This window comes from Aethina tumida, chromosome 5 (assembly GCF_024364675.1).
Source record: "Aethina tumida isolate Nest 87 chromosome 5, icAetTumi1.1, whole genome shotgun sequence".
Taxonomy (NCBI): domain Eukaryota; kingdom Metazoa; phylum Arthropoda; class Insecta; order Coleoptera; family Nitidulidae; genus Aethina; species Aethina tumida.
The window spans coordinates 26,429,136-26,455,947 of NC_065439.1; the positions used below are offsets into that span (position 1 = coordinate 26,429,136).

At 28.5% G+C, this 26,812-nt stretch overlaps 1 protein-coding gene across 7 annotated transcripts in view; it reads right to left on the reverse strand.

Annotated features, from left to right (window-relative positions):
* The window catches only part of LOC109602114 (polypyrimidine tract-binding protein 2), a 319,967-nt gene that overhangs the window by 243,451 nt on the left and 49,704 nt on the right, over nt 1–26,812 (reverse strand). For 3 of the 7 annotated variants that reach the window (XM_049967103.1, XM_049967102.1, XM_049967100.1), the window contains exon 2: nt 1,334–1,392. The gene's annotated coding sequence lies outside the window, so the exon portion shown is untranslated. Of the gene's footprint in view, nt 1–1,333; nt 1,393–19,079; nt 19,490–26,812 lie in introns of those variants that run through there. The other 4 variants (XM_049967106.1, XM_049967098.1, XM_049967097.1 and 1 more) reach the window with 3 other exon arrangements.

Genomic DNA, 26,812 nt, shown 5'->3' on the forward strand with positions numbered 1-26,812 from the left:
ATTAAACATTTAGATAATACAAAATTAAAAAGATATTTTCAGCATCTTTTGTCTTTGAATTAAAACAATTGGAATGTTTAAATATTATTTGTTTAATTTATTAAAGATTCTCAAATTTTATATATTTTTATACATTTCCTATAAAATATTACAGGAATAATTTATAACGTAATTTAAAAAAAAAAACACTAAAATAATTTAAACCTTTTTTTACATCCAGTCAAAAAATGAAATAATTCGTAAGAAAATTAGGATGATTATTTTTTAAAAAAATAATTTTTTAATGTTTATACACTTTTATATACAAAATATATTTTTAATTTTTCTATGATACAATAAAACTAATGAATTTAATTTAATATAAAAATCTAATTGCAATTCCTTTAAACGTTTCTGAATTAAAATATTCTAAAAATTTAATTTGTTTAATTCATTAGATTATTTTCTACATCAAAATATGAAATAATTCATAAGAAAATGAGGATGATTATTTTTTAAATAAATTATTTTTATTAATGTTTCTTTTAATTTATATACTTTTATAAAATATATTTTGAATTTTTATATGGTACAATAATACATACATTTATTAATGTTTCTTATAAATTATATACTTTTATAAAGTATATTTTAAATTTTTCTGTGGTACAATAAAAACCTATTTAAAATTCCTACAAACATTTCTTATATTTTAATTAAAACAGTTTAAATGTTTAAATTTAATCTTTTTAATTTATTAAGATCCTCAAATTTTAAATGTATATTTAATTATCACAAATTTAAATATTAGAGTTCAGCATTTAGATGTTTATTTTTTATATCTCATTGTATAAAAATATCCAGTAAAAAATTAAACAAATCCTAAGAAAATTAGTATTATAATTATGTTAATTAGTTAATATACTTTCTATAAAATACAATTTTCCTGTCTGGTAATAAAAATAAAGAATTTAATTTAAAACAAAACTCAATTAAAATTCCTTTAAACGTTCCTTCTCTTTGAATTACAACGGAGACAATTTAATTTATTTCAATATCTAAACTTGCTTATTTAACAAAATAGCAAAATTAAATAATTTTACAGCAAAGCTTCTAATCACTAGCATTCCTGTTGTTTAATAAAACATAAAAATAACAATGCCATCAAAACAAACATATCTATCTCCAGACATATTTGCAAATATCCGTGATAAATAAACTCTATACATACATAAATTGTTTATTTACCATTGCAAACGGTTCTAACAATCCACTTTCGAATAATTATAATAATACCCCGATAAAACTATTTCACCGAACAAAAACAATCAATAAATAATCAATAAAAACATACCTATTGAAAAATTGCAGCCAGCCAATAACAAGGCGGAAAAAGCAAGTTCACATGCAGACCTGAAAACGAATAAAAACCAATAAACTTTCTATGCAATCATTTTTTCAAACCGGCAAAGTGCATCGATTAGCATCAATTCCAAATCAATTTTAGCATATTGTTGTTGCAGGGCAAAACGAGATGCGTCCCAGATATGAAACGATAGCAAATCCTGGCATCAATTTTAGTTATAACTCAAACCGATATTAATTAGCGTTAAACCGAACAAACAATTTTACTCCACGGATTGTTTCCGTCGCACAAAGACAACACAGTTCGCATTATTATATGGGACAGAATGCGCATATATCAGGATGCAGCATTTTCGAAGATTAAGTGCACATCTTTAAACCAGATGCTGCAATATATAATAATATTGTCTTAATGAATGCCGTAATTTGGCCCAGATACAAGTTGCTTTATGCGTTCAGAAATAACACTATATGCAGGTAGAATATTATTATTAATGGCTCGACTAATGATGTGTTTCCGTATTGCTAATTTTCGGTAGATTTAACCATTATTTACGCGACGGCTTGTGCAACGATAATAAATTTGTGTGCTGATACCGAATGACAAAGCAGAAGCCAGTTGTTAAAATAATTCGGTATTGCTGCAAACAAATCGAATGATCTGGATATTTATGCACCGAACACATTGCCGTCAAATATTTAAAACAATATTAATTGAAACATAAATATTGATGCCCTATTACTCATGTAACATGTAAAATTTTAACTCATTTGGAAAACAGCAATGAATAAATCAACAGTTCGAGTGCGTGCCGCCTCTGAAAGCTCCATGCATTTTAATCCGCTGGAAATTATTTTTTCCTCAAAGAAATTTACTGCGATTTGTGGGTGGCCCGTGGTGCACACAATAAAACTATCAGATAAAACAGGAGGTTTATTAAAAATAGGTTAACCTAAAACATTTGAATTTCCTTGACGATCGGTTTATAGTCGAAAGGCTTTGATGTTTTCACCACATTTCACAATTCCGATACTAATGTACTGCAGTCTAAAAATGAATCATTAATTTAATATCGCCTGCCATTATTCATCTGGCACGCCAATTTTAGAGTGAAGGCCGTTTAAATTGTGGGTAATACTTCATTCATCAACAAATACAACAATTTTCTATTTGTGTTGAGGGTTCTCAACAATAATATACACAGATATTACATATTTTTAATATCATTTAATGGTTTTTAATAAAAATTACATCGACATTTTGACTTCAAAGATTGACGCCTAAAAGGCATTCAGATGTTTTTTAATTTTGTAACTGAATTATACTAAACCATTTTATAAATTGAGCTATTTGAAGGTGACAAATTTACTGTAAACCAAATCAAATAACTCAACATAATTACTGACAAATTTCACATCTAATTAACTTATAAATGTTTAACGGCCTATTTAACACGAATTTTGGCTCGCAACATGGACGATGAGTAATTACGGATGGTTCCAGCTCACTACAGAATCTTAATGCAAATTCCAACCAACTTTATAACTATGTCTTGTGGATTAATTCAATTCAAAGATATGTTTTCAATTCATAGTTATTAATAACGTATTTGTTTACAAGCAACTTTGTCGGGTTCCCAGTTATTTTAGAGTTGTAGCTGGACAAACAAACATTAAGTTGCAGAAAACATACCCCGGGCAATTCAGAAACTATTGTTCATTTAGACAACAACCGTCCCATTTGATTCCAATTAGATATAAAAGCAACCAAATTAAATCAAGCTGTGTATTGGTTTATTGTTAGATAAGCTGATATTGGTAATGAAGGTTTTAGGCAATAAGTGTACTTCAAGATCTAATAATTTATTGAAGGTTCTACCTCCCATGAATTTATTGAGAGGCTTTGCTTATTCACAAGACGATATTAATATTAATCCAAAATTTTTTGTTCATTTAATGTATTCCAAGATTTGTTGTAATACTTTTGATAAAACAATAAAATATTGTTTTAGGCAACAAAACTTAATTAACATTGTAATAATAAAATAGGGTGTTTGCATAAGTTTTACAATTGCACATAGTGAATTTCTAGATTTATAAATTTTAGTAAAATAATGAGAGCTTTTGTTATTTAGCAATTTGTTTAAATAATACATAGAGTAAAATGTTCAATTTATTTCTTCATTAATTTGGTTCAAAAGTTGCAATAAAATTTATTTTAATTATTTTAATTTATTATATAACAAAAACACTCAATAAAAATAATGTAATTATTGTATTTACAATAATACTGTTTAGTAATTCGTTTAATACATATATTTTTTTAAAATATTATGTTATAATAATGAAATTATTTATACTAAATGTTCATCTATCTGTAAGAAATTACAAATATGTTGTACCACTTTAAATAAAATAATAAAATATATCGAGAATATTTGCATTTTTCTCTAAAACTGTACATTTGATGAATTTCAAGAGACACTCAAAAAAAAATACATATTAAGTGTTTTTCAACCACTTTTTGGAAGAAAAATTGCAGGTTTTATTTAGTAATTAGTTTAAATTACTATTTATTATTAACATTATTCCACTTTAATATGTATTTTTTTAAAAATATGTATGTTACAATAATGCCTCTCCCTTAATAAAATCTATAATGTTTTTGTCTCATTTTAAATAGAATAATGGAATATTTCGAAAGTATTTGCATTTTGTTTTAAAATTAATTATTAATTAGTAAATTTCAAAGTTGTACTACAAAATAAAAGGTTTCGTTAATAATGGAATTAAAAGAAGAAAAAACAAAAAATCATAAAACATAAAATAATTATAAACATACTTAAGAAACACCTCGTAACACTTTCATTTCCATAACATTTTAATATTTTACTGCAGCTTCTTAAATATGCATTGTGAAAAACGTGCCGATGACATTTTACAGAATTTAAAAACGAACGTGATTCTTATTTTTAGTCGGATTAATTTTAGTATTCAAATAATATGTATGCAGTTATTTTTAAATAAAAATTCCCTACAATGTACCTCCTCCCACATGATGTAAATAATTTTAAATTTAAATTTTAAATCGATTTTTTTCACTTTTTATTTACACGCCGTCTAGAGGCCGACATGTGTTTTGAGTGGCTCAATGAAATGGTTTTTAAAATCTGACATGTTTCTCGAACTCCTAAATGAAATGCTTTTAAATTTAACAGTTATGGATTTTTCGGGGTTAATAATGACGTTATTACTAAAACTACGTACTTAGGGAACGGCTCATTATTATAATATATGAGACTGGTGCTTTTAACATAAATCAGTCATTTAAATACCACATGTTTGTAACAACTTATTCAATACAATGTTGGCAATGTTTAAAATATATTTAGTGTGCAACTAATCGTGAAATGAGTATTTTATGGTCTATTAGTTTGCAAAAAAATGTGTATTAGGTTTACAACTTGATAGATAGATAGATAGATTTATTCTAAACAGAAGTGAATAATTTGAATTTCCTACATTAAACCGATTTACTTATTTGCTTTGTTTTTAAAATAAATGTAGAATAAAGATATAGTTTCCCTGTGCATATTAGCAACTTGAGCTTCTAGTGAACTTTTAATAAAGTTAACAGCAGATCTAATAACTATAATATTATTAAAACCATCATTTTAATGAATAAAGGAACTTGAACCTTTTATAATGTTGATGTTATTATTAAAAGACCATCATAAATCATTTAATACGCATTCAGGAAACCTTAACATAAACCGTTCTTTTTTATATTTCCAATCCTGAAAAACTAAAAACTAAACTATTAATTATTATTATTAATTAATTACACCAGCATATTCCATTAAAAACAAAATAGCGTGGTTGCGGTAGTGTATTAATCTACTATCGATTAATAATTACCGGCTGGAGAGGCGTAACCCACATCCATCAAAAAACAAACGTCCCATACGGGTACGTCGACAAAATCGAGAAACATAAATCACAATAAACGATATCCACGCCGAGTTTTGGTCGCCGTACTCCAGATCACTCGCTAATCATCCCGACATTAACGGTGGGCGGTGGGCCTCAATAGCACGACTCAAAAACGACACCGCACGTTTCGATATCCGCCGGTGTCGGTCATCGACTCGTTTTGTTTCTATTTCTACCGTGAGTGAGAGTGGAGGCCGTTCATTATGTCAATCGTTCGGCTGCCTAATTTCCGAACACGTATAATTTTCGACGGTGTATAAATTCGGATGAATTATGGGGGGATGTGTGGTAACAACGCCGCGGATCACTGGGGAATTGCTTTGAGTTTGGCTGGAAATTTTTGAATGAGCTAAAGTGGATAAGACTTAATTGATTATACTGTATAATTCAGTAATTCAGTTATGTAGACAAAGCTTTTACCGATTAATTTGATGTAGTTATCATACTTGATATAACTTCATGCATATGATTCACTTTGTATATCTACCAGACAAGCAACAATACCGTAAAATTGTTATCGTTTATTAAGTAAACAATTTGTTTTCACATATGTTTATACCGTGTGATCAAATGTGACTAATTTCCGAGGTAGGTTTTATGAATACTTCATTTTCTTTCGAAATCTTCGTATTTTATAATGTAATAAATCAGTATATATGGCAAAAGGTTTCTTAATTGACATTAATAAATTTCTAATTTAGTATTATCTTCTTCATTACAAAAAAGAGTCGGAATATAATTAAACTTTCTTAACTTACTACAAATAATTAAATTAATTTTTATTGTAAACTTAGTAAAATATTTTGTACATGGTAAATAACGTATTCAAAATATCCATATTTTATTTAAAAAAATTCTGCACCAAGTTACAATTAAATTGAAAATTGAAAATAGGTTAAAATATTCATAATTTTATACAAAAAGTAGATATAATAATAAAAATGGAATAATCCAAGTTTATTCAAAGTATCATAAAATGAAACTATCTCAACATTATTATCATTGCTTTTAATGTAATAAATTTTCCAGTCATACATTTTACTCTTTGTTCCTGTTACTGGAATAGTGTATCGTATCTCTATCTTCTATTACAGGAAGTAAAATATACAATATACTGAGACTGATTTTATTCTGTATTTTTGATACTACAATCTTGTATCTTGACTTCATCTTTTATCACAGGAACTAAAATTTATAAGAAATGTCCTACTTTTTAATATTGTGAGGCACATTTTATTCTATGTGCTAAAATACTATATCATGTCTCCTTCTTCTACTACAAGAAGTGAAATACATAAATTAACAAAGTTTATGAGTTAATATTCTGATGCTCATTTTATTCGTTGTTCCTGCTACTAAAATACTGTATCTTATGTTATCTCCATCTTCTATCATAGGAAGTAAAATATATAAAAAGTAAAAGTAATATTTTGATATCCTGAGTCTCATTTTATTTTATGTTCCTGCTATTAAAATACTGCATCATACCTCCATCATCAAGTAATAAAATATATAAGAAGTTAAAATAATTATTGTGACATTATGCGACTCATTTTATTCTATGTTCCTGCTACTAAAATATTGTATCATATCTTTATCTTCTACCACAGGAAGCAAAATATATAATAAATTAAGAGGAAAGTTTCTTTCTTTGATATTCTCAGGTTTATTTTATTCTATGTTCCTGCTACTAAAGTACCTCATCATATCTCTATTTTCTATTACAGGAAGTAAAATATGTAATAAATTAAAAGGAAAGTTTCATTCTTTGATATTCTGATACTCATTTTATTATTTGTTCCTGCTACTAAAATACTGTATCTTATCTCCATCTTCTGCCACAGGAATTAAAATATATAAGTAATAAAAGTTTTGATATTCTGAGTCTCATTTTATTCCTTGTTCCTGCTGATAAAATACTATATCATGCATTCATCTTCTATTACAGGAAGTAAAATATATAATAAATAAAAATGATATTTCTTTAATTATTTGATATGCTCATTTTATTCTATGTTCCTGCTACTAAAATACTGTATCGTATTTCATTCTTTGATATTCTGATGCTCATTTTATTATTTGTTTCCAAAAAACTGTATCTTAACTCCATCTTCTACCAGAGAAAGCAAAATATATAAGAAATAAGAATAATGTATTGATATTCTGAGTCTCATTTTATTCTATGTTCCTGCTATCATACCTCCATCTTCTATCACAGGAAGTAAAATAAATTAAAAGGAAGTTTCAATATTTGATATTCTGATATCATTTTATTCTTTGTTCCTGCTACTAAAATACTGTATCTTATCACCATCTTCTCCCACAAGAAGTAAAATTTATAAGAAATTAAGAGTATTATTTGAGATTCTAAGGCTCCTGTCCATCTTTCTGATTTTAAAATCTTATATGTATAAAATGTTTAATGAATTTTGGGTTTTTGATTTAATTTGTGTATAAATCAGTTTGTTAGGTCAAACGACAATATCATTTTATATAATCAGATTTAATACATAAATTAACATCTTATTTTATATCACGTAAAGATGTAAAATTACCATTACCACCTCTAAGAGTCGTTATTGTACCTGAGACAGCATTAAAGATATGGACCATAACATTTATAGGAGACTAAACTAATGCATTATCGCCATTTTCAACATAAAATATAGGTGTCAATATATTAAAAATTTGTTTTAAGGTGTAAATAATGTCAAGATTATAATTAACTGTCTCTTTAAAAGAGAAAATAGGAAAATCAGTCGTGACGTTTGTGAAAATAAATATTTTCTCAAGATAAACACTCATTGTAAATTGCATACATGTCGTAGAAATATGAAGCAATATTTTGCAATCAATATTCAAATATTTATTGTATTCTTTATCACCTTTTAACTTGAACGTCTATAACAAGAATATTTGGAAACATTCCCACAATACCACGTTCCAATTTATTATCTAAATAATACACACACCTACTTGCGTGTAATAGCTTTATCAAAAAAATCCGATAAAGCCCCTACGTACATGCGGCGTGCCGACTAATCAACAAACACCGACGAATAATTTAAGACCCCCCCAACAGGTGTTAATCAATTCACGCGATCTAGTCCGCCGTGTCCAAACAAACGCGAACAGATGTATCGGCTTAAAACAAACAGAGCCAGACCCGTAACCGCGTCAAAAGACGGGAATTTATGAAGGGGAAACAGGGTCCGTCGTTCCCGCGGATGCACATCGAAGATGCGAATCTTGGCGCCCAATTAAAGTGACACAGTCGCCGTGTGCGTCGGTCAGAACGCACCCACGTACCCATTATTGTCGTTTCGCCATCTAGATTGGGCGCAATCAACGTCGATTGGCTAATTGACCAATTACGGGGCGATCACGGAACGCCGTTTTTAATTGGGACGATGTTGCGACAATGTTGTCGCGGTCTTCGGGGGAGCGAACGGGTCATGTGGCGGTCGAAATTGTGCTGGTAGCGTTGCGTAGGGATTGTGTTCTCGGTTTTGGGCGACATAAAAATATTAATGGTTTTTTAGCTTTACGTATCGTCATAACAGTGTCATGCGTCAGGAGAATGAGTAACGACATGATTTTGTGTGGTGTTGAAAATATCAGCCTTTTTTAAATATGACATACATTTTTTTTTAATTTAAACTATAACTTATTTAACTATAGAAGTTTAACAAATTAGTTAATTTTTGTTGTATTTTCAGACTATATATAAAAAAAAAGTGAAAATAAATTGAATTTTCCTTTGTAATTAATGAAGGAACAATTTAATCATTATTAATTTATTAAAAAATATTTAATTAAAGCATTATGAATGAAATTAATTATAATTAGCTTGTTTATATGAATATATTAGTATTTTTCGATAATTAGTAGTTAATTACTTGTATAAAAATTCTCTCGTTTAATTTTTTTAAATTTAAAGTGTTTTTGGTTTATAATCTGTCTTCAATGAGTCTCTAAAATTTAATTAAATACTTAATCATTAAATGAAATATAAATTTTAGTTTCTAATCAAGTTACGGTATGTTAAATCAATATTACTCATTAAAAATTCATGACATCTCAAGAAATATGTGCAAATTTTTTATTTAAAGTGAAAACTTTATTTTGAGTACAAAAATGGTAATAAATGATAGATCATATTATTATTTAATTATAAATTAATAAATTACTAGTATATTATTAATATATTATACAGGGTGATTCACCCAACTTATTCGAAGTTTAGGGATGATTAATGTTAATGTTTAATGTCATGTTCTATATCTAAATTCAATATTCTTTTAATATATTTTTTTTTTCAAAAATTTTGTTGGTCTAACTAAAATGTCTGTAAAACCAATAATTTTGATGCTGAGAAGTTAATTTTTTGCATACACATTAACCATAGACCATCATATACAAAACCAATATTAATACTCCCAAATTTTATACAGGGTTAGATTTAATTTTGTGCACTTTAATTAATTTATTAATTAAATGTTAAAAACGTTAAAAAAAAAAGAAATAATAGTATTTCTGGTAAACTTTGAGATAATTAATTTTGTTGTTTATGAAATCAATGATTTGATATTAGATATATTTTATTTATATTTTTAAAAAATAAATATAATATCCATTAAAAATGGTATAATTAGTAATTCTCAATTATCTCTCTCTCTCTCAATATTATCTATGATTAATATACTTTAATAATATTTTTGTGAAATATCATATTTAATACAAATTCTATTCATGTCATAAAAATTCATAGTGAGTATAAATAATATAAAATTATATGTCCAATATAATGACAAACAATAATTTAGGTTTTTTTAATTTATTCTGTATTATTAGTTGAAAAAATAAAATAAGTAGCCAGAAATGTCTATCTTTTAAATTAATTAAGCTTTAAAAAATCATTATAAATGAAATTAATTATAATTAACTGTGGCATAGTCTCTAATTAGTTACAAAAATTTTTTTTATGTTTTATATACACATATTTGTAATTTGTCGTTAATTAGCCGTATAAAAATTAATTATATATTTTAAATGTTTTTTTAATTTTCGAGTGTTTTGCTCATTTCATACGAACTTCCTGTGACAAAAATTCCTTTTTTTGTTGTTTACAATTTGTCATTAATTGGTCACTAATTAGTCATTTAATTTAAAAATCTACTCATTGAAACATATATAAATTTTGATTTCTATTGAAAGTTATTACAAATTCATAACAAATCTAAAACATATGTTTCATTGAAAATTTTGTCAATTTAGTTCTCATCGAAACCGGTTAAAACAGCATCAGACTGATCTCGGTGATTCCTGGAAAGGACAAGATTCAGCGTTTCATCAATTTGCATTTACCTTCAAATACGTAATAAAAAAATACATCTATTAATTCGTCCAAATTACTGTAATTTTATTATTTCATAACAAATTCATAGCTAACTATAAAAATATAAAGTTTCAATTTTATTTATATGATTGCAGTTCAATGGCACATACATAGATGTCAGACAAAATGAAATTCTTAGGCTCAACTGAAACCATTCAATTTCCCTTATACACTGCTCTATACGTCAGCTGTATAGCTACAGATATACTGGTATAAACATGTCACGCAGCATGTCGGTGACGCGAACCCATAAGATTTTCTCCTACCAAAAAGTGCCCAAATTAACTACAAATTTTCTAATAATTCAGTGAAAAATTTACGTGTTTATTAAAGTCATAATATATTTAGGAGGTACTTAGAAGTTCATATGAAGTTTATACATATAGTAGATAGAATGAAGTACATACTAAAAATTAAATTAAAGAAAATAAGAGCAATTTGTGATACTTCACCTTTAATATTTGTGATTTAATTAATCTATATCAATATGCAGTGTGACTCAGAGCTGCGGTACTGCCAGTTGGACCGATTATCAAGATGAAATGGGTAATGTGTAGTAATTTATTGATACGGGCTGTTGTAAATTAGAGAGCACATAAATTGCTTTACTAAAATATGTTACAAACCTAGTTGAGTATGATCCAAGCACATTTGTAATTAATAAATCACTTAACATACATTGTACCGGCGTATTACAAAAATTCTCGATTTTCGATTAATTGTTTTTAATGTTAATGAGCTGCCAACAAAAGCCAGGGTGAAATGAATGAAAATCGTTCTGCGGAATGTTCATTGAAGTATTGATTATTGGAAATTTAGTTGGGCGATGAATGAAGCTAATAAACTGTTGTTGCCGTGATACAATCCATATGTTTAAAAACAAATACTTAAAAAAAGGCTCTTAACGAGCTTCAGAATAGATTTTCAGGTATTAAAATAGAACGAGCTATTAATATCCTGTTTTATTACGATAAGGATTAAATTAAAATACACGATGACTAGAAAGGGTCATTTTTCACTCGACTAAAATACACATACATGTGTCGGCTGCTGTCATTATTAATATAAATGTAAATAAATCCTAAAATTTGTAGTATCAGTTTTTAATAGTTTTGCTTCAAATTATTGAAAAAATAAATCCATGCAGTGCAAGGAAAATTGATTGATCAGTTCAATCATTTAAAATTTTAATAAATTTGGAATTTAGGAGCAGTACTACTTGGTGCTTTATGAGGATAATTAATGTCAATTATTTAAAATCTTGTTTGTCTTTACGAATGTCGTAGCATTAAATGGATTACACTTAATCAAATTAAATAAAATATTCACAATTATTGACTCTAGAAATAACTTAAACACAAGTTTATACTTTAATAATAGTGTAAATTGATTGTAATTATCGTTTGCTGTAATTACCAGCTGTAAACAAACGACCACATTTATAATGCATTGTGACATTATTGTGAATTTATGGCTGGAAATAAAAGAATAATTTCAACTTCAACAAACAGCTCAGCCACCCCAGATGATCGTAATGTAACTCTAATTGGAAGTAGGTCAACAACTTTCGTTTAAAAGTTACTCTCTTAGGAGAGCATTTTTTCCATATTATATTACTTTGTACTTACTTTTATATTGTTTTTTTATATATTTTTTTTATTCGAGTCTACGTATTGTTTGTGTTCTTCTAAATAACTTTAGTTTATAATTTAACTTTAGATTCACACCATTTAATTAACAAGTATGTGTCAAAGTTACATTTTTTGTGTTAATTTTGTGCAATTTATTATTTACATTTTTTCACCAATGTTTCATTTAAATAAATTAATGTATTTCAAAATAAATTCTTGTTGTTTATTATTAATATTAACAAACAAGTTAGAGATTATTGATAATCTAAATTATGTGGAGGTTTTGGTTGTGAAGGTGTTATTTTACTGAATATTACATTAAAAAAATGACAAAAACACATTATCGTCACGCACACCTCAACAAATTCCAAAACTAAGCAATCACACATGAACATGACAAAAAAATTGTTTAGGATAAGTGAATATTTAGATGTAAAATATAGTAATCAATTTACTAGACGTCACCGATCAAGAAAAAAAAAAATGATTTTGCCACCGTTTACTTTTTGTGTTTGTGTCAAAATTACAGTGGAAACCAAACGGAATACGAAATGCGTTTGGCGAAATGATTTCTAAATTATAGAGGCTTCGGTTAACATTCGATTATATCGATTTGACACAAATCGCTTATGGAAATAACCATTTTTCAACCGGCGGCCAATTGATGTGTCGATATATCTGACGCAAAAAGATTTGTTGTTAGCTGTTCTTTTGATAAGCACCCCGTTGAGCAACTCAGCAAATAAAAAAATACACACACAATTGGCGTTCATACAAGGATTTAAACTAGATAAACAAATCGCATAAATTTTATCATGGCTCACGTGTTTAAACTACAACTTTTCATTTTTATTGTTCCTCAGAATTGGTTTGTAACAGTTTATGAATACTGTTAATGTGTACTTTACAGCAGAAAATTACGTGTAAGTCATTTGCAAATAATTAAACAAGGATTATTTATAACGCAATTTGTTTTTCACAGCACATACATTGTCACAACCAAAATTGATTTGTTGAAAAAATTCATGTCGGAGTTAAAATCTTGACAAATTTTGAAATTTATGTGTGACACACAGGTGTTAGAAAACTCTATTCAACATATTGTTTATATAGACGAACAATTTAATAACAATTATAATGTTATGGAGAAAAAAATTAATACAGGTTAGTAAAATAACAAAGAATTAATGAATTTTTATGATCAATATACATATTGGTCTCTGTGAGTTTAATTCGATTATTTACTTGAAACCTTTTGCTTATTATAATTATTATTAAGACTAAGAGAGACAAAAAGAGACAACTAAAAGTTTGTGGTTAAATAAGACAATCATTTCCTGCCTTATCAAAAATTTAGAGAAATTGAGAGCTTCGAAAAAATTAGTCTGAGTTCGAAAAACTTGAAAGAACTGTATAATTTGAATGTCAAAGAATACCTGAAATTAGAGCCTTGAAGAATTGGGACTTGCTGAAATTAGTTCAAGGACTGTGAGAACATGGATGGAGATTCGTTTGACCCATGACTTAAAACAAAACACTGGTTTCTACAAAAAATGTGAAAGTCCAATTTTGACTAGCTTAGGATCACACTCACTTTAATTTATAAATAATGGTTTTCCTTATGGTAAACATATTAAAGAGACAGAAATACACGAAAACTTTGTTCTACCCACAGCGAAACATTGTGGAGGTTCAATTATCCTTTGGGGGTGCTTTAATTCTTCTGGCATAGACCTCCTTATGCTGATTTATGTGGATAGACATATTAAACAACAAATTGATTCTACATATTTAAGGAATTAGGTTCTTAAAAAATGTGTCTCAACATGAAAAAGATCTCAAACACAAAACCAACATTGTGACAGATTGGTTTTGTCTTATCCCAGTCTTCAGATATCAACCCTATAAAAACCATGAAAGATCACGACAATATCTAAATTTGATATAAAAATTTTAATAAGAAGAAGCTTGAGGAAATATAATCTTCACATATATTTGGAAAATAGTCTATGCTACGAAAGTGGGCCAAAATTATAAAACAAATAGGATACTATACAAAATATTTATATCATTTAGCTTATATCAGAAAAATATTTGTAACATTTTATAAAATAAATATATAGTAGCTATCATGATAATGTAAGAAAGAACTATAATGAATATTTAACATTTTAAAAAGTTGCTATAATAATGATCACAACTAATATTAATTTAATCAAATTATGCTTAAAAATCTAAAAAGAAACAAATTAGATACTACTTAGATTTATATACATCGGAACTTTGACTAATCGGTAAGTAAGCATCAATCATTTTTAATCACCAGATATATTAACATCGAAAACGTGTTATGCTGCGAATCACACAAATCACAATTTATGCACAATTTTCACGTACTGATTCGAATATTTTTTCACCTATCCTCATTAACGTACACGTGGGAAACAGCCGGATCAAGTAATATTCACAAATCCGGCACACCGAAATTCCTAGGATCGAAAACCCGATGATTATTCATCAGTATTTTTATTTCGGGCCGGCAATTAAAAACCTGACATCAATTATAACCTCGTAGAGTAAACGTAACCCAAAACCAGGAACTTTCCAGCATCGGTTCGATTAGCACGATATAAAAAAAACACGCACATGTGTAAATTAAATTATCGTCCGGCTTTTGTTTACACTATTTATTTTGTGTTTATTTGCCCATTTTATTTTCGTACCAGTTTTACAATCAAGGCTGCCAAATAACGTAATGGACGCATGAGCACATTCGGTGGTACCGACACTGTGTACAATATGTTGTTATTTGACGTTAAATTTCAATGCATGTGACCAATAAACAAATACGCCGACATAACAGGTTTTCATCTTCGTAATTGATTAAAAATTTTAAGCTTTCCAATGTTGCATCCGTAGCTGATGTGTTTTATGTTATTCTATAAATAATCTAGCCAATGTAATGAATGCTTCAAGGATATTATGTAACACAATACGGTTTCGGTGAATATTAAATCTGGGATTGTTGATTTGTTTGTCTAGGACCTACAAATACAACGGTTAACATCCACAGACTGCGGTCTTCTTTATTGTGTGTGCGGAATTGTAAATGTTGTCCAGACGTAAATAATATAAAATTTGACAACCTACTTGTAGTGTCGAAAAAGATTTTTAATTAAAACAATGTTTTTTTACGCCTCGTTAGATGTTTTGCCCGTTTCAATTAAAATTTCATCCATCAGGAGCTGAGAGGGAACATTAGGTTAATGAGAGTGAATCCTAGAAAAGGGATTTATAATATTGTCTGCGTGTATCCACCAGAATCTGCACCTTTTCTGGGGTCGAGTACATTCCCACTTAGGGACGAGATAACAGTGATTAAATTCCACAAAACTGCCAACCACTCCGCATTTCTGAGGTGTTTATATGACTGAGAATAATGCTACCCCAAATTGCCAGTTCCAACAAGGAATTTCCAGGGTTTATGTACTTAATTAGAAAATTAATAATGCAAGTCAACTACTCATTGTATCAATCAAGATTCGGCGAATAATTTAAACTTATTAGTGACAAATGGAGGGTCAAAGCACCAGAGTATCAAGTCCATTCCCCCTATTTTTAAAAAAGTTAGACTTTATGGCCCTCAAACATGTCTCAGGTTCCAATCATACCAACACAGTTTAAAGAACCGTTTTACCACGTAGGTGATAAGGTCTATTTGTGGTGTCCTTATCGACAAACACACCTGACCTAATCCAATGGCCCTTTTTCACCCGATAACCCGTGCCTATGCAGTTTGTGTTCGTAATCGCGGAATTTTTTCCAACTGACACATCGACACGCCACAACAATATAAGGCGTGATATCACTCCAGCCATTCGGAATAATAATGAAACACGGCAAGTCTTATTTATAAAATGCAGCAGCGACACGACCGAGAGACTGAATAATGTTTAATGCCAAAAAATCCTGTCCCACCCACACCAACGTTAGACGTTGGGCATGCGATATATATGAATTATGTCGGATAGTAAACGTTTGCACTAAATTCATCTCAAAGAGAATTATTGGTGCTCGAGGATTATATCGGGATAAATTTTCTGTCGACGTTTATTGCGGCTGCCGGAGAGAATCTTTGCGGAAATGCAGAAATTTTACGATTTCAAAAAAAAACGACGCTCAATTCATCAAAGGAGCATTTATTCATTCATTAGAGCAATTTTAGTGCAATGTTTGTGGCTGAATAGAATTTTCATAATGAGAGTTTTCTGAACTGATTTTTTGTGTTAAGGACAATAAGGGGAAAATCGTATAGAAGTTTTCTTTTTTATAATTGTTTGTTTTTTCATAAAAATTGAATTATCTTATTAATAATATTAAAAAAATAATGAATATCTTTTATAAATGGTTTTTTTTAATTTAAAATTATAATAATTAGCAAACATAAAAATAAATGAAACTAAATTATTTAGTTTAGAATTAAATTAAATTATACACAAAGCTAGAAGAGATTAAATTTTATAAATGTAAATTAATTAAAGTAAATTAAAGTATTTTAAATATTATACATTAACAATATTAGTTTTTCTTATTAATTTAATTGGTTGTTTTTAATTTTTTAAGCTTAATTTTTTGAATATTAGAAATTTAAATTAGATATTTAATTTTTTTAATTTATTTAGCTATTTTCAAAGATTTAAGCGTAATTTTTGAAATTTTATAATTTAAATTTATAGTATAAACGTTCTTTTTTAAATTTAATTGGTTACTTTAATTAAAGACAATTAAAATTTCTTAAATATTATAAATTAACAATATTATTTTTTCGTTTTAAATTAATTAGTTATTTTAAATTATTATTTTTTTAATATAATTAGATATTTTTAATTTTTTAAGGTGAATTTTTTGAATTTTAATAATTTTATTGTTATTTTTTTAATATAATTGCATATTTTTAATATTTTAAGCTTAATTTTTTGAATTTTATAAATTTAAATTAACGATTTCTTTTTTTTTAATTTAATGAGTTATTTTCAAAGTTTTAAGCGTAATTTTTGAAATTTTATAATTTAAATTTATAAAATAAACATTCTACAATAAACTTTAACAATATTATTTTTTTGTTTTAATTTAATTATTTATTTTAAATTATTTTTTTTAATATAAATAGATATTTTTAATGTTTTTAGCTTAATTTTTTTAATTTTATAAATTTAAATTAACCATTTAATTTTTTTTTTAATTTAATTAGCCAATTTAAACTTATAAGCTTAATTTTTGAAATTTTATAATTTAAATTTATAGAATAAACAATTTTTAAATCTAATTGGATAATTAAAATTTTTGAAATAGGATAATTTAACAATATTATTTTTTATTTTTAATTAGTTATTTTTAAATTTTTAGGCTTAATTTCTAGAATTTTATAAATTTAAATTAACGATTTCATTATTTTTAATATAACCAATTGATATTTTTAATTTTTTAAACTTAATTTTGATTTTTTTTTTTTTAATTTAAATGATTACTTTTTATTTTTGAAAATTTTTGATAAGTTGCCACATATTTCTCAATATGTGTTACGTTATTTTTTGTATATATTTTTATTAAATTAATACAACTAATACAAGGTATAATATACGTTTATTTAATCTTTAACCTTAAACGTATAGTTGCATAAATCTGGAAGCTAACTTTAAATTTTATCTTGTTAATTAACTATGTATTATATAAATACATACACGTTATAGCATTTTAATTAACTTAATTGATTTGAACATTATTCATCGTGTTTAGCTTTAGCATTCTTAATATGTAATATAATATTATAATGTTTCAGTGTAATAATATTTATAATATCTAGTTTTGTGGTTTACTACCACACCACCACAATCGGTGAAAAATTCACCAAATTTTAAGAAAATGATATTATTTGAGATTAAAATTCAGAAATAATTAACCTTTATTCAATTTCTTAGACCTACACGACATTTTCAAAAATAAAACTATTTGTAATATTACTTATTTATAGTTATAATAATATTTAGGGGAATCCCTTACTACCCTCCACCATCACTTTTTGGAACCACCAATTAAAACAAAATTCTTAAATTACATTGTTTTTTTTCGGATGTTTACTTTATTCCTGTTTATTTTCAAAATGATATTTATAATACATATAACTTTGATTTAGTAATATTGCTTACAACATATTTCTACGTCATTCATATTTGTATCTGATGTAAACATTATAAAAGTGCAACATATAAATTTCTGTCACGTTTTAGCAAATTAACAGTACTATATCCTGCTTGGCACCCAACGTCTGATGCAGTTGCATTTGACACGGAATACTGTTACAGATCAGGTTACCATCGGCAGACTCGGGGCATGTTCTGGTTGGAATTCCTCGCCGAGTCTGTTGGTCGTGTAATTTTTTCATAAATTCGTCGCCGTCAAAATTGCGCAGGTTGCGATGATATTACGGTACCATCCAGCCACGGGCCGCTTCTTTCAGTACACGTTTATCATGTTGAAAATTAATTAGATGTATGGTAATGTAGTGAAAACACACAATAGCGATTCCCTTCACAGTTGCATGGACCGGAAAATGAAGCATTGTAACACCGCATAAAAAAAAATCGAAAACCTAGAAAGTGAATCACTTGGTTGGTAAACCCGTTCGCGTCGTACGGATGATATCAGCGAAATACCTTGATATTTACGTCTCCCGACTAATGCATGTACACAAAGGAAAAGGTTCGTGGCTGTTGCCGTTGCCGTCGCAGGTGGTTGGTCGCACGTTTGACGCACGCAGCCGAGATGATGGGTCCGACCGGACGACACCGCACAGGTCACAAGAAAACACACCAAAAAACCAGCACACCCACAACGTGGAAAATCACCGTGCGAACGGACGCAGCAGGGAAAAGGCAGAAACGGTTTGTTAAACTCCTTTAAAAAACACACTAACGCAGATTATTCGTGGTATAGCACTGGTGGGATCCCGCGAGGAAGCTTTGGACGCGCCAAACCCGCTTAGCATGCCGTGGCCGTCGGAACCGGGCGATCTGCGGCGGAGTCACGCGAGCAACCAGCGAAAAAAACAGCGTTTACCTGTTGATTCGGCCGGAGGTAGACTGATGTCGCGGTGGGAAGACGCGAAGCACGTGCTTGGAATGGCTCGTCGTCGAGAAGGTCGACCCCCGGGTGCCGCAGAACCAGAGTCGTTAAGGCCTCGGTCACCCCTTGACCAAATTCGACGGTCGCAAACCCGCTCTTGTCCGGCTGATTCGTGTTTACTGCGAGGCTTGTTAGAGAAGTCTAAGTCACATACACTTGATTCTTTGGTACCATCATCATCCACGTATCATTCACTACTCGATCTCTTACTATTTCATCTACTAAAATCAACACTTCTTCGATGTCAATACTGAATTTATCATTATTAAACAGATAAGCATAGATATCATAATGATGAAGAAGGAATATGACTCAGGATATTACTTCCTAAAAGTAATCTTCATCAATATTTATTGTTTGGGTTTTTGGAGTTGCGATAAGAGACTTTGATATGGATTTCTCACGACTAAATTAAATTTATAATCTTTGTTATTTTAGGACGTGCAAGTTTTGCAATAAATACTTTCAACAACCGGTTCAGCATAATCTTATTATTTTACTTGATCATAATAAATGGGGGATTTTATAGTGTTTGCACAATTTTGGCAACAACCTTAGCAGTTATGAAGGTTATTTCATGGCATATTTTAATTAAACTTGTTATGTTATGCTATGCTATATAATATAATAACAATTGTACAATATATTGCAAAAGGGGTAATATTGATGAAATAAGTTGGACGAAACTGGGTCATATTCAAGAGATCCATCAAAATTGTGGGACTTTGAATAAATTACTTTATATTTCCATATAAAATCTTTATTGTAACATATAAGTGTGTTAAGCTCAATTAAGTTTATACAAAAAGTTTGTGACTTTCAGTTGAAGATGTGTGAAAATGATGATGACATAGCAAATATGTCAAAATATTTTAAAATAATTTAGGTATAATAATTATCCTGTGAAACATTAATGTCATCTAAACTAAAAATGGCAAAATCTTGAAAATATCAGTTTGATGTTTGAAAATCAGTTCAACCAATTATATTTGACTTCTTATAATTTCCAAACACCTCGTAATATTCATATAAAACTAGCTGACCTAAATTTTCATATCAAATCTTCAATGTAACATATAAATGTGTTAAATTCAGTTGAGTTTAAACAAAAAGGTAACTTCAAGTTGAAGAAATGTGAAGATGATGACATAGTAAGTACTTCAAAATATTAAAATTTAATTTAAATATAAAATAACCGTATAAAAGACCTTGAAAATATCAAATTTAGTGTTTGAAAATCGTTGCAATTCAACCAATTATACTTGATCTTTTATATTTTCTAAATTTTTCAATCTTCTCAACTTCAAATCTTCATTGTAACATATAAGTGTGTTAAACTCAATTCAGTTTAGAGAAAAAGTTTGTGACTTTCAATTGAAGAAGTGTGAAGATGATGATGACAGTTGGTACATCAACATATTAAAAGTTAATTTAGTTATAATAATATTCCTATTAAACTTTATTTAATGTGATCTAAATTGAAAATGCCAAAATGATTTCAAATACAGCAGTAAAGACCTTGAAAATATCAAATTTGATGTTTGAAAACAGTTTCAGTACAACCAATTATATCTGATCTCTTAAACTTTCTAAACTTCTTAATCTTCCAAACTTCAAATCTTCATTGTATCATATAAGTGTGTTAAACTCAATTAAGTTTAGACAAAAAGTTTGTGACTTTCAGTGAAGAAGTGTGAAGATGATGATGACAGTTGGTACTTCAAAATATTAAAAATTAATTTAGATATAATATATAATATAATGATTTCAGATACATCAGTAAAGACCTTGAAAATACCAAATTTGAAGTTTGAAAATCGCTTCAGTTCAACCAATTATATTTAATATCTTGTATTTTCTAAACTCCTTATAATATTCATGTGAAACTAATTGGCTTCTCACCTAATTTTCAACAGTTACTTAATACAAAGTTGGTTTGACTTAACATTACGTCCGACAAATTCCCGGCCGAGAAGTCCCAAAGTAACTTACCTGCATCAACGCGACTGTAAACTTCACACATGTTCGCAGAACTTTGACCGACTGAAACCGATTAAATATTAACCTTTGGTTCACTGAAAGCCGCAAACAAAACCCGTCGATTCTTCAAAAACAAATGACCGCACCCCCAAGCCAACCAGTGGATTATTTATTCACAAGATTATTGTTACCATTAAATGGTAATGTCGAATCGATAGGAGATGCGTCCGTCAATTATTTGCACGGGATTAGCCGCTTGAAATTATTGAATAATCATTAGAATGAAGTCCTTAAATTATAGGAAATCGAAATATTTAATTAAATACTTACAAGGACGGAAGAATTACTGGTGAACTAGTTCACGAATGTTCTTCGATTTTATCATTCATAGTAATGTTGAATGAAAGAATAATAATTAATGAAATGAGGGTAACTATAAGGAAAATTCCTTTGTTTATATTTCAGGATATAATCAAATAGAACCGACCATATTATAGAAATGGACAAGATAATGTCTCCTAAGAGATTATTAAACAAAAATTGATCAATAAGTAGAAGACATGACAATAAATTCTGACAAGGACAGAAGAATTACAGGTGAACTAGTTTTTCAAAGATCTTTATTTATCATCATTGATAGTAGTTTTAATTGGAGAAATTAATTTACTAGAAGCAATTAATTAAAATAGGCAACAACTAAAATTACATTTAGTTTGTTTGTATTCATGAAAATAAGTAAAAAGACAATTTAATGAAGGTCAAGTGATGTCTAAGATTATCTTGATCTAAGTATCCATAGTAGAAAAAAATAAAAATAATTAAAATAAACCCAAATTACCCACTTATAGTGACAAATATCACAAAATATAAATGATACAGCTATGATCCCAGCTTGCGGTGTCAAGAGGTGATGAATTTCCCCGGTTAAAATATCAATCTTATAATTTGCCAAGAAGATCCTCGTCGACAGACCACGTACATTAGTTCCAACAACGCATCATGTTAATTGCCGTCTGGTCTGACGTCTCGAAAATGGATGTGCCCTACGCAACAACGTCTTTTATTAAATAATCGTCGTCGCAGTAATAAAAAGCGATGCGGTCGGTGTGTCAAACACACTCACGACACGGCTTAGTTTTCGTCCAGATAAGATAAAGACAAAATACTTCCATTAGATCGACGGATGATTTGTACGATACAGCTTTCACTCAACGCAACATTCACAAACGCCAATTGAGTATCTGGAAATGTTAAATGGCAATAGATCAGGTCAAGGCGGCTGAGTTAAGGATGCTCGAAACAGCTGAGAATCTGCATGTTATGCAACGCTTGACATTCTTCGTGTTTAGCTTATTTTATCAGTTGCACCGCAATGGTTATTTATAGCTGGAAAAATTTCATTATTGCGAGATCTTTCCCCATTAACGTTTCCGCGTTTAATTGAGAATGCAATTGACAAATGTCTGGTTAATGAATTTTTAATTTATTTATAATTGAACTATATTTTTTAACTGGAAAATGTATTTACATCGCAGAAATAATAATTTCTGGTTAAACTACAAAAGATTAGGAAGGTCTCGCCCAGGGTCTAAATTTAAGTACTTAATTTAATTTCAGTTTCCATATATGGAAACTAGTTTTTATTACAAAATATATATTCTTTTCAAATCGACACAAAATTTTAAAAATGATAGCAGAAAATTTCTACAGAAAATTAACAGAAGAAGATTTTAGAAGTATTTATTTATGATCCGAAATTTTGAGGAGTTTTTAAAATGCAGGAAAAATATTTTTATTGGATCAAATTTCAGAATATTTCAGCTATGAAAACTAGTATCAAAAAGTTGTTTATTACAAAATGTAGATGATTTTCAAATCGAAACAAAAGTTTATAAATATCACGAGAAGATTTCTACAGAATGTTAACAGAAGTAGGTTTTAGAAATATTTACTTACGATTCAAAATTTTGAGGTGTATTTAAATAGCAGGAAAAGTATTTTTATTGGGTCAGGTTTCATGATACTTCAGCTATGAATACTAGTATCAAAAAGTTGTTTATTACAGAATGTAGATGATTTTCAAGTCGACACAAAAGTTTATAAATATCAGGAGAAGATTTCTACAGAATGTTGACAGACGAAGATTTTAGAAATATTTACTTACGATCCAAAATTTTGAGGTTTTTTTAAATAGCAGGAAAAATATTTTTATTGGATCAAATTTCAGAATATTTCAGCTATGAAAACTAGTAAAAAAATTGTTTATAACAGAATGTAGACGATTTTCAAGTCGATACAAAAGTTTATAAATATCTGAAGAAAATATCTACAGAATGTTAACAGAAGAAGGTTTTAGGAATATTTACTTACGATCCAAAATGTTGTGGTGTTTTTAAATAGTAGAAAAATATTTTTATTGGAGCAAGTTCCAAAAATACCTAAGCTATGAAAACTAGTATCAAAAAGTTGTTTATTACAGAATGTAGATGATTTTCAAGTCGACACAAAAGATTATAATTATCAGGAGAAGATTTCTACAGAATGTTAACAGAAGTAGGTTTTACGAATATTTACTTTTGATCCAAAATTTTGACGTGTTTTTAAATAATAGGAAAAATATTTTTATTGGATCAAGTTTCAGAATACTTCTGCTATGAAAACTAGTATCAAAAAGTTGTTTATTATAGAATGCAGATGATTTTCAAGTCGACACAAAAGTTTATAAATATCAGGAGAAGATTTCTACAGAATGTTAGCAGAAGAAGGTTTTATGAATATTTACTTACGATCCTAAATTTTGAGGTGTTTTTAAATAACAAGAAAAATATTTTTATTGATGCATGTTTTAGAATTCAGAACTAGTATCTAATATATTATACATTTTTGTCACATTTTTAATAATTTAGTACCATATTTTTAACAAAAAATCAATGAAATCTAACGATTGTATTTATGTGTTTTACTTTCTATATCACTGATTGTCCTAATAATTCCATGTTAAGTTACAATTGTAAATGAAACATTAAGAACACTTAAGTATGCACACTACAAAAAAATTATGCATATTCCCTGCATAATTTGTTGAAAAACAATTTGAAACATACAATAAAATCTGCATAACTTCTGGCATACTTCTGAATGACTCGCACTGGTACACGAATGCAGCCCGACTATCGCTCAAGAGATTACAATCACATGAGCTAATTGAAGACGTAAATTGTGAAGTTTTAATGAAAAAGTTTCCACTCATTCCGTCGCAATGTTTATTTACGAAATTGTGCACGGCCGGTTAAAAAGGGCTGGAAATAAAACAGTTCAGTCCCCGCATGGTACGAAATTACAAATGGAAACTGTAATCTATTCGAAAGTTTCGGTCGATTCCAGGCAATTGTTCGTTCCTTTCAATGATATTTTGTACTCCATTTACGGCCGTGTTCGGTGGCAAAGCTTTCAGGGCGGCGTGCAGTTTTTGCCCCGCTGAAAACAAGGCTATCATTTCCACCATTCACAAACTGCCACACCATGTTTCGCCACTTTACCATCCATATCGCCGATGTTTATTAAATGCTTTTGTATCGTCGCCAGATTTTTGCGTCCAACATTTCAGACCCGATAAGGACGACGTCATCCAGCAAAAATCACCGGAAAAACATTGTCCGTCCGACACCCATGAATCGAGATGTTTAATTGTTTGCACGCGGCCGCATCACATCCCCGATGCGGTCCATTAACTTAATTGAAACTTTACATATTTCCGCAGCTTTGCCATAAATTGCGGAACGTTTATATTTGTTCAGTCGCCCCAACTACACGTAAACGAACTCAATTTCCTCTTCGGTGTACATAGCCGCTATAAATGTATTTTTTATTTTATTTAATCTCTGACGGACTGCGTGCACATCAGGAATCTTGTAGCGAAGCAAGTTCGCCCCGGAGTCCGCCCCAAAGGAACGCGAAATTTGTTCATTATTTTTCTTGCCCCGTAGGCCAGTCGGTAAATACCCACATGACGTTTTCAATTTGCCTGCCTTATCTCCTTAACGTGCTTTCACGGACGGCTGCGAACAACTGCACTAACCGTCGACTTTATTTTCCGTTCGGGTTTTGCCTCCGTTCATTTTACTTCGTACGAGGTCCCGTCTTTGCTGCAGATCCGAAGGAAATCAAAATTTACGTTGCACTTTGTGTTGCGGTTTCGTGTTTATTTTTAATATCCCTCAAGAGTTTAAGGATCCTCGTTTCGAAGCAGACTTCTGCTTCTAAAATTTTAATTTGACGGCTCAATTATAATTTAAAAAAAAAAAGATTTGGAAGGATTTAATAGTTTTATATCATAATTCGACTCAGTAATATCACCAAGTGTTTTAAAATGAAAAAAATTAAATAAATATATAATGTGCAAATAATAATTTTATATCATAAATTGACACCGGAATTCCACAATGTAATTTAAAATGAAAAAGGTAAAGTGGAAATAAGATTATACCTATTCTATGAGAAAAAGAAAACAAATAAAATAACTATTTTAACACAGATACCAAAGAAATTCAAATCTTACATTAATAAATATATTCACAAATTTCAGGTTTAAATAATAATTTTAAACGAATTCAGAATTAAACAAAGAAATTTCTTACTACCCTAAATCTATCGAAATTTTACAGAATATTCTCTAGAAAAAAAAATAATTTAACAGCACTATTACAATATTCTTTTATTTACAGGTTTTATTAGAAAGCAATGTCCATGAAAAATATGAAAAAAAAGAAGACAAATAATATTAATACTGCAAAAAAATTCTGAAAATTTGCTGAAAACTATTTTACATTAAACTATTATATATAAATTTATTTAAAATATAATAATAACTTCGCAATACTAAACTATACATTTATTTTAAAAATAAAATTAATAATTATATAAGTAGTAGAAAATTATAAATATATTAAATTTCAAATTTAATTATTAAACAAATTTTAACAAAATTTTACATTAATTTTAAGAATATTGTATAAAAAAAAAGTTTCAGAGTATTTTCAGATACATTATATAAATTAATTAAATGCTAAAAAATATAAATAAATATGTGTATATTTATAAAGTATTGCTTTGTTGTAATAATTTCTAAAAAAAGTTCAAAATTTTGCATTACTCTAATCATATATAAAGTCATTAAACTTTATCATAACCACTTAATTTTTTAATTAACACATTTTGCAATTTACAACAGCTAATGATATGTCTAAGAAATCTAGGCAGCTTTATAGTTCCCATAATTTTACAT